Here is a 16,076-nt window from a genome sequence, read left to right on the forward strand (position 1 = left end):
ACGTCTGGCTAATTTTTGTATTTTTAGTAGAGATGGGATTTCACCATGTTGGCCAGGCTGGTCTCGAACTCCTGACTTCCAATGATCCTCCCCCTTCAGCCTCCCAAAGTGCTGGGATTACAGGCATGAGCCACCACACCTGGCCTGAACTATTATTTTTAATTTTCTGTGTATTTGAGATTTTTCTTAATAGAAAGTTAAAAAACAGTTAAGTAGAAAGTTTTAAAACACAGACATGGAGGGTTGTGAACAACATTTGCAAACACAGGAGATGTGCAAATTCTTAGTAAATACTGTCACTGTCAATGCTTTGGCATTAAGAACAAAGACATGAATTGTAGCAACATCAGAGTTTAATGCAGTGTTTCTCAAAGGGGTTCACAAACCTTGAGCATCACAATCACCTGGGCTCTTATTAAAAATGCAGATCCCTGCTGGGCATGGTGGCTCACGCCTGCAATCCCAACACTTTGGGAGGCGGAGGAGGGAGGATTGCTTGAGCTCAAGAGTTCCAGACCAGCCTGGGCAACAGTGAGCTCTCGTCTTTATTAAAATTAAAAAAAAAAAATGTAGCTGGGCATGCTGGTGCATGACTGTAGTCCCAGCCACTTTGGGGGCTGAGGCAGAAGAATGGCTTGAGCATGGGAAGTCAAGGCTGCAGTGAGCCCTGAGCATGCCACTGCACTCCAGCCTGGGAGACAGAGTGAGACTCTGACTCAAAACAAACAAATGAAAAAAAGCAGATCCCTGAGTTCCTCTGCAGTTACAGTGAATGGGTTTTTCTAAAGGTTCCAGGTGAGTCTCAATTACAGGGTTTACCGAACCTCCTTGTTACAAGATGCACCTCGAGCATTCACTAAACATACAGATTCCCAGGCCCCTGGCTTGGTAATTTTTATCCACTTGGGCTGGGGCTGAGCATCTGCATATGCAGCAAATGCTCTAGGCAACTGTATGATTCAGCAAGTTTAGAAAACACTGTTTAAAAACTGAATGCAGGCCGAGTGTGGCGGTTCACGCCTGTAATCCCAACCCCTTGGGAGGCCAAAGTGGGTGGATCACTTGAGGCCAGGAGTCCAAGACCAGCCTGGCCAACGTAGCAAAACCTCGTCTCTACTGAAAATGCAAAAATTAGCCGGGCATGGTGGCACACGCCTGTAATCCCAGCTACTTGGGAGGCTTAGGTGGTAGGATCTCGTGAACCCGTGGGGCAGAGGTGGCAGTGAGCCAAGATTGCTCCATCGCACTCCAGCCTGAGCGACACAGCCAGAGTGCCTCAAAAAATAAAATAAATGAAGTTAATAAATGAAAACTGAATGCAGTTTCCTAAACACAGTTGATAAGAATCACCTGGGCTGCTCATGGAAGTCACCCATATTTGCAGACCTCACAAAATCTTTCTAAACAGAATCTTCTGGGAGTGGGCATGGAAGTCTGTGTTTTTATCAAGAGACTCTGGTGATTCTTGACATCAGACAACTTGAGAAACGTCAGAGCACAGTTATGCAGAGCCATCTGAAAGAATGGCCCAGAGAAGCAACAGGGGCAGCTACAAACAGATGGAGTGAAAAGGGGATGCCCATGCAGTGTCCACACAAGCCCTCTCTAGATGAAAGACAGCATCCCAGCCATCTTGGTACCACTCAGGCCCATCTTTTTTTTTTTTTTTTTTTTTTTTTGAGATGGAGTCTCGCTTTGTCGCTCAGGGATTACAGGCACCAGCCACCACATTGGGCCCATCTTTAAGGCATCCTAGTCCCCATATTCCAATCCCAAAAGCCTGATTAGAAGATGTCGTCCCATATGGAGTAGCTACAGGAAGAAAATGTGCTGGCAGGAGTGTGCAGGATTTGGGTGCCCTCAGTAGTAGAGTTCTCACTGTAAATTAATTCTCTTTTATGTCAGATGCGTGCAACGGTCTCACAATCTTGCTGAATGTACGTCAGCTCCTGAAAGATGGCCTAATTGGCCTGATCTTTTTTTTTTTTTTCCTGCACAAAGGAGGGCCCTGGCGAATTTGCTAAGGTAAATGTATCCCTTTGGAGATTTCTGGGAAAACACCCAGACATCCCTTTCTTTCCAAGCAATGTCACACTCTACTATCCTCTGGACTTCTACAGCATATTTAGACGAAGAGAAGCGTCTGTTGGCGAAGTCAGGTTTTTGGAGCAGTAGAGTGGGTTTTTAGCTGGACATGCTAGAAACATGCCCTGCCTCCCTAGCAGGCTACAGGGCCCCCAGTCCCCACCCTGGCCTGCATTCAGTTCCTCAGGCGCATTCAGCTCCTTCCCTTCTCCAGGTCTTTCCGCTGATATGCCTGGAGAATTGTGTCTCTCCTACTCCTCACCCAGAGCCTCAAAAAGCGACTCCCTCAGGTTTTAGCTCAAATGCCACCTGCTTGAAAAAGACTTTTTAGACCACACTATCTAAAGTAGTGGCCCCTTTCTTATGGGAGCACTTACCACAAACAGAAATGATGTTGCTTATTCATTCGCTTATCTCTTTATTATTTCTCTCCCCTCACCAGATTTTACACCCTTATTACAAGCACCTTATTTATTCCTAGGATCCTCAATATGTTCATAGGACCTGCCATGTAGAAGTGCACAGTATATACTTGTGAATTGAATGAATGAGTCTCAGGGCTGGAAAATATCTTAGAAGAGCCTGGGTCTATCCCCATCCTATAATGAAATGCCCTCGAACAGTTTTGAGACCCACTTCATGGACTGGTACCCAGCTCATGAGGGTGTTTTTACCTAAACTGCAGCAAAACAAGACTAGTAAGAACAATGCTTTTTCATTGTTCTAACTTCATTCAACTTAAAGGACTTTATGCTAAGATTATGCTCTTCCTGTTTTGGGGAGGTATTAAAGTATCTTCTATTACATTGCGGTGATAATAAGTGGTATTTAACTGTTTAGTGTCCTTACTTGGAAAAATAAAAATAAAACCTTGGTGACTTTAACTGGTCTTCAGGTCTCTCTGACTTGTGACATTCAGAGTACTGGAAGCCACTGGTCTCACATCCATCCATCTGTGTGACTATTTAGATGATGTTGAAGCCACTGGTCTCACATCCTCTGTAAGACTATTTAGATGATGCTGAAGTGGCCATTGCCTCCCGGGTTGCCTTTGATTATTAAAGCATGCTTTTTTTTTTGAGAAGACAGAGTCTCACTGTCACTTAGGCTGGAATGCAGTGGTGCACTCACAGCTCACTGTTTCTCATCCTCCCAGGCTCAATGCTATCTTCCCATCTCAGCTGCCAGAGCAGCTGGAACCACAGGCACAAATCACCATGCCTGCCTAAATTTTTTTTTTTTTTTTTTTTTTTTGTAGAGAAGGGTTTTGCCATGTTGTCCAGCTGGTCTCAAACTGCTGAGCTCAAGCGATCTGCCCACCTCGGCCTCCCAAAGTTCTGGGATTACAGGCATGAGTCACTGTGCCCAGCCTATGCTTTCTTTAAATTTTTGTTCTCCCTGTGACTTCCACCTGTGGTGGCATGGAGGTGCACGGCTCAGCTGTCCTCCCAGAGAGTCTGCCACTGTATGGTAGTCAGCTCCAGCTGCTGCCCTTTGGGTTAATCATAGTTTTCATGTCAAGGCCATGCCTCCCTGGGGCTGCCTTTAGCCAGTGACGGAGCACAGCATGGGTACTAGGGCTTGGCCATCTGTGACCAATGTGAAATTCCTCCGAGGGCATCAAAGGAGGGACACTCCATCCACTTAGCAGAGACTTTCTCAGAATGGTGCTGTAGTGCTACCCAATCATTCTCCCCCTCTCTCCTTTCACATGTACCATACCTGCGTCCTTGTCTGACGGCTCTCCCCACCTGTTTTTGCTCTCTCTTGTTCAGCATTCACAGGTATTTCCCCCAATAAATGGCTTGCATGTCTATCTCTTCTTGGCATCTGCTAGTTCAAGAAGCTTCCTGAACTAACTTATCCCTTGGCTTACAGGGACTCTAGGAACTAGACAAGGTATTTCAAATGTGAGCTGGTCAGCTGTGCAACTATGGATAGTTAATCTATTTCACCATCTGTAAGATGGGGATATTACTATTCACCTATAGGGTTGCTGGGATACTTGAAGGGAATAACATGTGAAGTGCTTAACGGTGCCTGGTGCTCTTTAAATGGTAAAGGCCTGTCCCCCACTGGCTGCCATTATGAGAAAACCACACTAAAGGCTGTTCTGAGCTACAAAAGTGCATTTTATATGTTCAAATAAAAAGTGACCAAAAGTGTAGATTTTATTTTTAATTGCATATTTTAAAGGACCTGGAGGATTCTTAGGGTTATCAGGTTATAGTGATATCAGTCTAATGTAAAATGAATTTTAGTGCAAAGTCTACCTTCCAAGGAGCAGATGACTAGGCAGTAATCTGGGAGGAATGGGATTCAGGGGAGCTAGAATCATGGCCAGCAGGCAGGGAGACCATTTCCTTCCTAGAAGGAGACCAGCACAGGTGATTCTCTGGACTCTATTCAGGACAGGTGCAGAACCATTGACAAATGAGAGTTTGCAAGTGAGCACAGGTTATTCAGATCTGGATGTGGAGAAGGAATTGACTAGTAAAAGATTGGACTTCGGTGACAGAACAGAAGTGCCCAGAGTTGAGGAAATAAGAAGACCAATTGGAAGCAGGCCCAGGTGGCATCTGCATCAGCTAGACCTCTTTCTCTATATTTGCCACTAAGATCTAGTGTGTTTCCTGAAAAGTGGGCCCAGCTGTGGGAACATAGTGTCTATATTTAAAATATTAAATAATTGTAATGCCTGCTCTCTTAAGCTTGTTAAGAGGTTTGAAAGTAACTGGCACATTACTTGGAACATAGTAGGTACTTAATAAGCATTAATTTTCCTTCTTGTTCGACACAAATTTAAGTGTGTTGATTTGGCTAATGTGCAGTGTGGCTCTGCCTCACACAGAGAGATGCTTTATTCAGTCTTCGAAGACATGGTCTCTCAAAGCCATGTCATAAGGCCTATGAGAAGATTGCCAGGGCTCGAATCAGGATTCAAGGGGATGAAGAGAGAGAGGGGAGGAAGGAACTGCAGAACTGGTGACAGATGGCATGTGGGAAGGCTAAATCAGGAGTCAGGTCTGCTAAGATAGCAACAGTGAAAGGCAAGCTGGGAAGGCCTAGGACTGTGGCTTACGGAGACTAAACCTGAGTTCAGATCTCATTATAAGGAGATCAGAAATATCTTGGCGTTGGCAGGGGCACATATTTGAATAGCAAGCCAGAATTCTGTTAGCCCAGGGCAGAATAGTAATTGCCTGCACCAATTTTCTGATTCTCTATCACCTTTTTACACTAGTGGGGTCATGGCCTAATAATCTAAACCCAAACCACAGCTGCGGGCCAGCACAGGAAAAGCCAGACCAGAGTGAGCCTCAGGTGAAACTTTGGGACCCTTGAGGAATCTGTTTTCATTTTTCACTAAAGTTCTTACTATTCTGAGGATAGTTTTCAAATTGTCTTCAGTTTCTCAATTTAGAGAATTTTTTCCAGTAAAAAAGACTCCTTAAACCCAGTTTTAAGTAAATAGAATGCCACTGCCCAAAGGCCATAAGCAATTTTGGTTTGTTTTTTTGAGACGGAGTTTCGCTCTTTTTGCCCAGGCTGGAGTGCAATGGCATGATCTCAGTTCACTGCAATCTCCGCCTCCTGGATTCAAGCAATTCTCCTGCCTCAGCCTCCCGTGTAGCTGGGATTACAGGTGCGAACCACCAGGCCCATCTAATTTTATATTTTTAGTAGAGATGGGGTTTCACTGTGTTGGTCAGTCTGGTCTTGAACTCCTGATCTCAGGTAATCCGTCTGCCTCAGCCTCCCAAAGTGCTGGGATTACAAGTATGAGCCACCCTGCCCAGCCCTAAGCAATTGTGATTCTTATTCTTTAGGAGTTACATTGGAATGTGAATTAGACAAGCATGCTGAATCCATGAAGAAAATACATGTTTCATTGTGTTCAAATACACATAACATGAAACTTACCCTTTTCACCATTCTTTTTTTTTTTTTTTTTTTTTTTTTTTTTTTTTTGAGGCGGAGTCTCGCTCTGTCGCCCGGACTGGAGTGCAGTGGCCGGATCTCAGCTCACTGCAAGCTCCGCCTCCCGGGTTCACGCCATTCTCCTGCCTCAGCCTCCCGAGTAGCTGGGACTACAGGCGCCCGCCACTTCACCCGGCTAGTTTTTGTATTTTTAGTAGAGATGGGGTTTCACCGTGTTAGCCAGTATGGTCTCGATCTCCTGACCTCGTGATCCGCCCGTCTCGGCCTCCCAAAGTGCTGGGATTACAGGCTTGAGCCACCGCGCCCGGCCTTCACCATTCTTAAGTATACATTCCAGTGGCATTAAGTACATTCACAATGTTGTACAATCATCACCGCAATTCACTTCCAGAACTTTTTCATCATCCCAAACTGAAACTCTGTATCCGTTAAGCAGTACCTCCCCATTCTCCCTCCTCCCAGCCCCTGACAACCACCATTCTACTTTCCGTCTCTATTAATTTGAATACTCTAGGTACCTCATGTAAGTGAAATATAATATTTGTTCTTTTGTGACTGGCTTCTTATTTCACTTCTCATAAAGTCTTCAAGGTTCATCTATGTTGTAACATGTATCAGTACCTCATTTCTTTTTCTTGTTTTTTTGAGGCAAGGTCTTGCTCTGTCACCCAGACTGGAGTGCAGTGGTACAATCATGGTTCACTGCAGCCTCGACCTCCCTGGCTCAAGCGATCCTCCCACCTCAGCCTCCCAAGTAACTAGGACTACAGGTGCATACTACTACACTCAGCTAATTATTTTTATTTTTATTTTTTGTAGAGACAGGGTCTCACTATGTTGCCCAGTCTGTCTCAAACTCCTGGCCTCAAGAAATCCTCCTACCTTAGCCTCCCAAAGTTCTGGGATGACAGGCGTGAGCCACTGTGGTTGGCCATCTTTTTTGTTTCCCCCTTTTTTAAAGAGATGGATTCTCACTGTGTTGCCCAGACTGGACTCAACTCCTGGACTCAAGTTATTCTCCCACCTCAGCCTCCTAAGTAACTGGGATTACAGGTGTGAGCCACCACACCTGGTTCCTTTTGTTGTTGTTATTGTTGTTGTCTGTATCACTTGGCCCAGTGAGTGGCACATAGAAGATACTCAATAAATTCAATTAAGTAAATGAAGACGTGCTCACCCCCCATGTAGTAATAAGCAGTGTCTGGCTGCAGGGAGTACTTCAGTCCTTTTTAAGGCAGAGTAATATTCCATGAAGAAAATTTTCGAGGCAGCTTTCTCTGGAATGGAGTCAGATGACAGAGGCTAACTAATTTTTTGGACTTGCTTTAGTCAGGGACACTGTATTTTTGACTGATTTTTAAATCAAAATTTAAATAATCAAAATAACTCAAACCAATTAACTGACACAGTTATTCAAATACAATGTAAATATAAAATGAACTACAATTTCAAACAGAAATGCAGATGGGTTCTCACTTTTTAAAAATAAGCAAATGTGTGAAGTATTAATTATGGGGTTTTTGTTTTTACAGTAGAATGTCTCATAAAGTATCATAGATAAATTTTCAAGTAAATACATTCAGAAAGTTAAATAAAAGCATTGCAAAACAACTCCTATGTAGAGGATTTATACAGGTCAGGATTACAAAAGTGGGACTTCAGATCTTGTGCAGAGATAACCTGCTCCCAGGCTGACATGAGAGAAATGAAATAAAAGTTGCTTAGACTGGAAGTCATCAAATACCTATTCTTACCTTGGTTATTGATCCAAGAATTGCTTATATCTTTTTCAACTGAAGGTGAAATGGAAATGTATCCCCACAGGTTGAAATAATTTAAATGCAAACAAGTACCAATCCAACATCAAGTTTTTGTAACCTAAACAAAGACCAGAATCCCCTTCCCCGAGATTTTTTTAAAAGCAACTTCTGTATGATGAGAGCATCCCACAACAGCTGGCACCATCAGGTTTCTCCTAACCAGGCACTACTATTGGACAGGACACATGAGATTTGATATTGTTTAACTCTCATTTCCACATCCTTGGGATGTTCCCAGTCAGGACATTTATAAGAAACTGAGAGCAAATTTAAATTTTATTCCAAGATTTCTTGGAGGCTTTCTTATGCTAATGTTCATTGTGACTCTTCCGAAGAGTACACCGTGTGATCATTCTTAAGCTGACTTGAGTCCAGAATCTACATTTCACAGGTCTTCTTGTAGTGCTATTGTCACTTGGGATATATTTTGGGAAATGCTGAGTCTGATAATAGGTTATAGAAAAGCAATAAAAATGATGAAAGAATTTGGAAATTATACCTACAGTTTGATGTTTAAAAACCATGTATTTTTCAGGCAATGTAGGAAGGTGACTAGTTTTTAGAGCACAAGCTTCAGGCAAAACAAAACTGGATTCAAATCCCAACTCTGCCACCTTGTAGCTTTGTAATATGAGCTAATTATTTAACCTCATTTGGTTTCAATTTTCTGTCTACTTTAGGAAATTGTGCCAGAATTATAGGAGATAATATCTAATTATATCGATTGAAATCCAGCCAGGAGACAAAAAACACACCAATTATTTTATCAGAGATTAACACAAAGAGTTGTTAACTGAAAAATCAAAAGGAAAACACTAAGTTATGACACTAGTAGCAATTGCAGGAAGCGGCTACCATCCACAGAGCTGGGGAAACAAAGTGAAGTTGGAATTACAAAAATGTAGAAGTTTGGAGGAGGCCAACAGATCTGAAACACTGAAACCTCTGAAGAGGGGGTGCTGCTGGGCCTGGGGCTGGGTCCTGGGAGGGGGTGAGGAGGCAGGTTTGGCAAATGTTGGAAAAACTGCAACCTGGATTCAACTGCTGCTCCTGGAATCAACCACCACTGCCAAGGTACAGAAGTGAGGCTGGGGTGATGCTCACAGGAATGAGAAGCAAACAGGAAGCTCGTGGGAAACAAACAGGAAAGAGCAAATCCCTCCTTCCTCCTATCTATCTTCCAGTCTCCCTCCATTGCTCTGATTTGTAAAGCTTCATTGGAGCAGCTGGGAAAGCATAAATGTGGTTTGCAGAGTCCTAGTCCCAGCATCACTAAGCAAAGTATAGAAGGGTGGGTTTGGGGCTGACAGGTGGGTTTGGAGCTGCGCCACTGGCACAAACACAAAGTGCTTAGAGCAGAGAAAACATATGATGTCTGTTCCCCCTCCTCCTCCTAATCTGACTCATTAACTCAGTCTTACGCCTGGTACGTATCCGCAGAATTGTAGAGGACCTAGCTATGATACAGAAGAAATTAAATGCCTAGAAGTTTAACTAGTTAAATAAACGAGGTAAGCTCAACATTGCATCTCACATTTAACATGTCTGAAACTGAACACTTGATTCCTCCAAATACATTTCTTTCTCAGTCTTTTAAACGTGGAATTCAGAAAAGGTCACTTCCCAGCTTCAACTCTCTGATGTCTTCCCACTGTATAGAAGACAATGTCGACTCCTACCCACAGCCAGTAAGACCTGTCCTCTCTCCAACTCCATCCACGTTGCTCCTCCTTGTTTATTCAGTTCCAGTCACACAGGGCTCTTTTCTGTTCCTCTAACACCTCAAGATCTTTTCCACTTTGCACCACTGTACTTTATGTTCCTTCCACCCAAAATACTACAGACAGGCTCTTGACAAAGCTAGGTTTCTGTTAATCCTGAGGGCTGAGCTCAACTGAAGGCTTTTCAGAGATACCTTCCCTGACACTCTCCTATCTACAACTACTCCCTGACTTGTCTGTTTCCTTCATGGTGTCTTCATGATATTTTTTGCTTACTGTTTATTGCTAGTCTCCCCTCACCCTTACCCATCCATGTGAGTTGCTCGAGGTCCGGGACCTCTGGTATCTTGTTCATCCTCTCTCTAGCACCAAGGACAGCAGCTCATTCAAAGTAGACCTTCAAAGTATTTTCTGAATGAATGAATGAGTGCTTGAATGAATGAATGGTGTTCTCAGGAGAGAGGCACAAATATGACTAAGACAGTCTTGCCTTCAGGGAGCAACACTCTAATGGAAAAAGTGTACATGTGCTCCAAGGTTCACTGACTGTTATCATTCACCTTACCCAAGTCAGAAGCATAAGAATTATCCTAAGTCACTCCTCTCCATTATCAAAAATCAAGTCCTTCGGCCCTACTGTTCCTCAACTGTATTACTGTAGTGGCATCTTGATCCTAATTTTCCTACCTCTAGTGTCCCCCAATTCAAACACTAAATTATCCTCCAAATTTGTATATTTATTTCTAAGTATTCCCCCAATTCAAATACTAAACTATCCTCCAAATTTGTACATTTATTGATAAATGATTGACATGTCCTAAAGCTAATTGAATATTAGTAAAATTTAATTTTCTATGTAGCTAAAAATAAATATGAGTTCCAATACTTTTCCTACACATCACTTTGTAGACTGTTACACTTCAAACCACTTCCCATACTGATATTTTAAGAATACAAATCTGATTATATTGCTGTATTTAAAATTACTGCAGTGATTCCTCAATACTTTTAAGATTCATTTATTCATTTCACAAGTATTTGTTAAATGGTAAACTCTGTACAAAGCAATGGGAATACATGGAGAAACAAGTCAGCTCCTAACCTAAGTAGTTTCTAGTCTACTGAGAGACAGAGAGAATTAAACAAGCAAATAACACACAATGTGATAAGTGCTAAGATGGGTAGCACTACAAATACAAAAATTAGCCGGGCATGGTAGCACGTGCCTGTAATTCCAGCCACTCGGGAGGCTAAGGCAGGAGAATCACTTGAACCCAGGAGGCGGAGCTTGCAGTGAACCAAGATTGCGCCATTGCACTCCAGCCTAGGCAACAAAGTGAGACTCTGTCTCAAAAAAAAAAGAAAAAAAAAAAAAAAAAAGCCAGGCATGGTAGCACATGCCTGTAGTCCTAGCCACTCGGGAGGCTGAGGCAGAATGATCACCTGAGCCCAGGAATTCGAGGCTGCAGTGAGCCATGACTATGACACTGCACTCCAGCCTGGGTGATAGCGCAAGACCCTGTCTCCAAAAAAAAGAAAAAAACAAATAAAAACCACGGTATGTTATGGCACATGGAAATGGTACAGACTAGCTGGAGTGTGGAGTGTGAAAGGGGAAAACAAAGGTAACAAGGCTGCAAACACAGACTGAGGCAAAATCAGAAAAGGGCTTGATAAGATTTAAACTTCTATCCAGAGAGTAAATGGGAGTCACTGAAGGGTTTTAATCAGAAATAACTTGATTAGTTTTTTTATAAAGAGCTACCTGGTTGGATGTGGAGAATGAATGGGTATGATGGGAAGACTCAAACAGGAGGCCAAGAGACTGCTAGGAGATGGCTACAAAGTCATCTAATGGTGGTAGTGAGAAGCCTAGCATGGAGGTGGGGAGAGAGGCAGGGGTGAAGATACGACTTGAAAGATATTTAGAAGAGGGTACGAAAGAGGAGTGATAAGAAATGATGGCCATGCTTCTGGTTTGGCCAACAGGGTTGGGGATGGTATCATTCATCAAGATGAGGGACTCAGGAAGCAAAACAGAGTTATGGGGAATGTGCTGAGTTGAGCTTTGGACATGTTGAGGGTTGAGGAACCTGTAAGACAGAGTGGAGATACATGGGTCTAGGGTCCAAAAGAAAGTTCTAGCCTGAAGATAGAGAGTTTAGGAATTGCCAACATGGGAATGGATGGAATCAGCCAAAGGATGGCTGGTAAAAAGATATTGCTGAGGCCTGAGCATTGAGGTACACCTACCTTTAAAGAACCAGGCTGAGGAAGGTGTAATGGACTCTAGGAGTATGGGGTAAGTCAGGTTTAGCAGGCAGGGAAAGGGGACAGACAAAGAAACTAATAATACAGGAGTGGAATCAAGATTTGCTGACTGATCGAATATTGGGGGAGAGACGAGAGGCCAGAAGAAGGGGAATGTGGGATTTTGGAAAGATAGCAATATCACTAACTCAGGAGGGCAAAGTGAGATACACAGGTTTTGTAGGAAGATGTGTTCTACTTTGGACATGGTGGAGGGGCCTGTGGGAAACATGAGTGGAAACATCCACTAGCCACTTAGCAATGAAAGTTTCAAACTCAGCAGAAAGACCAAAAATAGATAAATTGATTTGAGAAGAATCAGTCTAGAAGTAAGGGCTGATTGCAATAAATAAGATACAGCATAGACAGCGCACTCTTTGAGAATAGCAGGTTTTTGCTTGACTCCTCAGTGTCTATTCCATGCACTGCCACTCTGTGGAAATGGTCCTTAACAAGGCATTGGTCCCATGAATGATGCATGAGGGGAGGCCTGTAGAGACCTAGGGAAAGATTCAATTCATGGCAGTGAGATCTGTGGACCACATGCTTCGGGCGGTGGCTCACACTTGTAATCCCAGCACTTTGGGAGGCCAAGGCAGGTAGATCACCTGAGGTTGGGAGTTCGAGACCCGCCTGACTGACATGGAGAAACCCCGTCTCTACTAAAAATACAAAATTAGCTGGCATGGTGGTGCATGCCTGTAATCCCAGCTACTCTACTCAGGAGGCTGAGGCAGGAGAATCGCTTGAACCTGGGAGGTGGTGGTTGCAGTGAGCAAAGATCGCGCCATTGCACTCCAGCCTGGGCAACAAGACTGAAACTCCATGTACAAAAAAAAAAAAAAAAAAAAAAAATCATCTGAAGGCTTGTTAGAGGGGTGATTCCTGGGTGAGATCCTAGACATATTAAATCAGAATTTTAAGATAGATAGATCTGGGGATCTGCACTTTTACCTCTCCCCTAAAAGCAGTTCTTAAGCACCATTGAAATGCAGTGGAACATGGTGACTCAGAAGCCAGGAAAAGTAACTTTCTAGGAGGAGAAAAATAGTTATGTGTAGAATCTTTCAAAGAGGGGCCATGAAGAAATGAGGAGCAAGGAAAGGTCATGGCATGGGGTAAACAGGAGCTTACTGGGCACCCTTGGGAAATCACTTTAAGTCAAATAATCCGAATATAAAAGAGGGGGCATAATTGTGAATAAGAAACAAGAAAACAAAAATGACCATAGTGTAGGGTTCAGAGGGTCCCAGACTCAGTAGTATTAGAATTACCTAGGGAACTTCTGATTCAATATGTCTAAGATCTGAGTTGTGATTCTGCTAATTACCAGCACTGGGGAATCATTGTTGCAGAATTTCTCAAGATGTCTGGAACTAAGAGAAACAGTAATAGGATGGAAGCTAAATAGGAATTATAGGGTGGAATAAGAAACAGGGTTGGGGTGGGGGAGTTCTTTAGTACTGGTAAAATCTAGCATAATTTGAAGCAGAAGGAAATAAGTTAGACTGAAGATACAAGAGAAAGGAGATATGCTAATATTCTTTTGTTCTCTCAAAGACATCACTCCTGCAATTGCTCCTAGTATCCCAGCATTATCATTCTTTCCCTCTCCACTGATTTGTTCTCATGGGCATTCAAACATGCTGCTATTTTCTCTCATCTTAAAACTAAACACTGGTAAACCCATATTGACAGTTACCACACTATTTCCGTGTTTCTCCTTATAACAAAATTCTCAAGAGAGTTGATTCTATCTTCTGCTTCCCATTCCTCTCTGCCCACACTCACTTGACTTCATTCCAAATGGGTTTTCACCACAGACATAACCAAAACTGGGCTTATCCAGGCCACACGTGACCTCTGCATTGCTGAATCCAATGGCTGATTCTCATATTTCACATAATCTAATGGTGTCATTTGACATAGATCACTCTCTCCTCTCTGAAATACATTATTCACTTGGTGTCTAAGAAACTAAATAGTGCTGGTTTTAAAATATGGGTGAAGATTCATTTGTACTTCTTTGATCAAGAGGTGGAGTCTGTATCTGCTTTCCTTGAATCTGCATGGGCTTGTGACTGTTTGACTAACAGGGTACAATAGAAATCACACTGTGTGACTTCCAAGGGTGGGTCATTAAAGGGCCATGCCCCCTTAAGATCAGGCACAAGACAAGGATGTCTACTCTGCCTATGTCTATTCAACACTGACATGTGTAAATGACATATAAGGGTAATGGAGACTAGGAGGAAAGAGTTTGACAGGAAGTTCTAGCCAGGCAAATTAGGCAAGAAAAACAAATAAAAGGTATTCAAACTGGAAAGGAAAAAGTAAAATTACTTCTGCTTGCGTATGACATGATCTTGTATATAAGTCTAAGGAATCCACTAAAAAAGTATTAAAACTAATAAACAAGTTCTAAAATTTGAAGAGTACAATATCAATATCCAAAAATCAATAATCAAAAATAAAATTATTTTTATATGCCAGTAACAAATAATTCGAAAATGAAATTAAAATAATTCTATTTACAATAGCATCAAAAAGAACAAAATGCTTTGAAATAAATTTAATAAAACGAGTACAACTTATACTCTGAAAACTTTAAAACATTATTTTAAAAGATTAAAGAAGAGCTAAATAAACAAAAAGATATCCCATATTCATAGATTGGAAGACTTAATATTGTTAATATGGCAATATTCCCCAAATTGATCTAAAGGTTCAGTGTAATTGCTATCAAAATCCCAGTTGGCTTTTTTTTTTTTTTTTGCAGACATTGACAAGCTGATCCTAAAATTCATACTAAAATTCAAAGGACCCCGCATAGCCAAAACAATCTTAAAAAAGAACGAAGTTGGAGGATTTTTGCTTACCCATTTTGAAACCACAAAGCTTCTCTAAGTGAGAAACTACAGTACAAGCATAAACATAGCCATATAGGTCAATAGAATAGAATTGAGAGTCCAGAAATAAACCTTCAAATTTACAGTCAATTCAACAAGGGTACCAAGACAATTCAATGAAGAAAGAGTAGTCTTTTCAGCAAACAGTACTGGGATAATTAGATATCCACATGTTAAAGAATGAAGTAGAATTCACTTTCTTGCACCAAATTTAAAAATTAACTCAAAACCGATCAAAATGTAAAAGCTAAGACTATAAAACCCTTATAAAAAATACAGGTGTAAATTTTGTGACCTTGAGTTAGGCAAAGCCTTCTTATATATGACCCCCAAAACACAAGTAACAAAAGAAATAATAGATAAGTTGGATTTCATCAAAATTGAAAACTTTTGTGCTTCAAAGGACACTATCAAGAAAGTGAAAAGATAGCTCACAGAATGGGAGAAAAATACTTGTAGATCATGTACCAAAAGGGACTTGTGTCTAGAATATATAAAGAACTCTTACAATTCAATAATAGAGAACTGTTACAACCTAATTTAAAAATGGGTTGGCCGGGTGCAGTGGCTCATGCCTGTAATCCCAGAACTTTGGGAGGCCGAGGAGGGCGGATAACGAGGTCAGGAGATCGAGACCATCCTGGCTAACACGGTGAAACCCCGTCTCTACTAAAAAATACAAAAAATTAGCCAGGCGTGGTGGCGGGCGCCTGTAGTCCCAGCTACTTGGGAGGCTGAGGCAGGAGAATGGCGTGAACCCAGGAGGCGGAGCTTGCAGTGAGTCGAGATGATGCCACTGCACTCCAGCCTGGGTGAAAAAGCGAGACTCCGTCTGAAAAACAAAAGGGTTAAAGAACTAAGTAGATCTACAAACGGTTAATAAAAACATGAAAAGATGTTCAATATCATTAACCATTAGGGAAATGCAAGTCAAAATCACAGTTATACCATAAAATGGTGGTTGTCAGGGGCTGGGGAAGAAATGGGGAGTTGTTTAATAGATACAGATTTTAGTTTGGCAAGATGAAAAAGTTCTGAAGATCTATTGCACAAGAATGTGAATACACTACTGAACTGTATACTTAAAAGTGAGATGGTAACTTCTGTTATGTGTGTTTTTTCTAACCACAATTTTAAAAATACACCACAATTATACCACTTCAAGGGTATTCAAGTGTGAAGTGAGGTGGTACAGGTATCCTATCCCACTAGGATAGGATAGCTATAATTAAAAGATAATAACAAGTGTTGGGGAGGATGTGGAGAAACTGGAACCCTCATGCATTGCT

Source organism: Trachypithecus francoisi, unplaced genomic scaffold, assembly GCF_009764315.1.
Source record: "Trachypithecus francoisi isolate TF-2019V2 unplaced genomic scaffold, Tfra_2.0 Lachesis_group3, whole genome shotgun sequence".
Lineage (NCBI taxonomy): Eukaryota > Metazoa > Chordata > Mammalia > Primates > Cercopithecidae > Trachypithecus > Trachypithecus francoisi.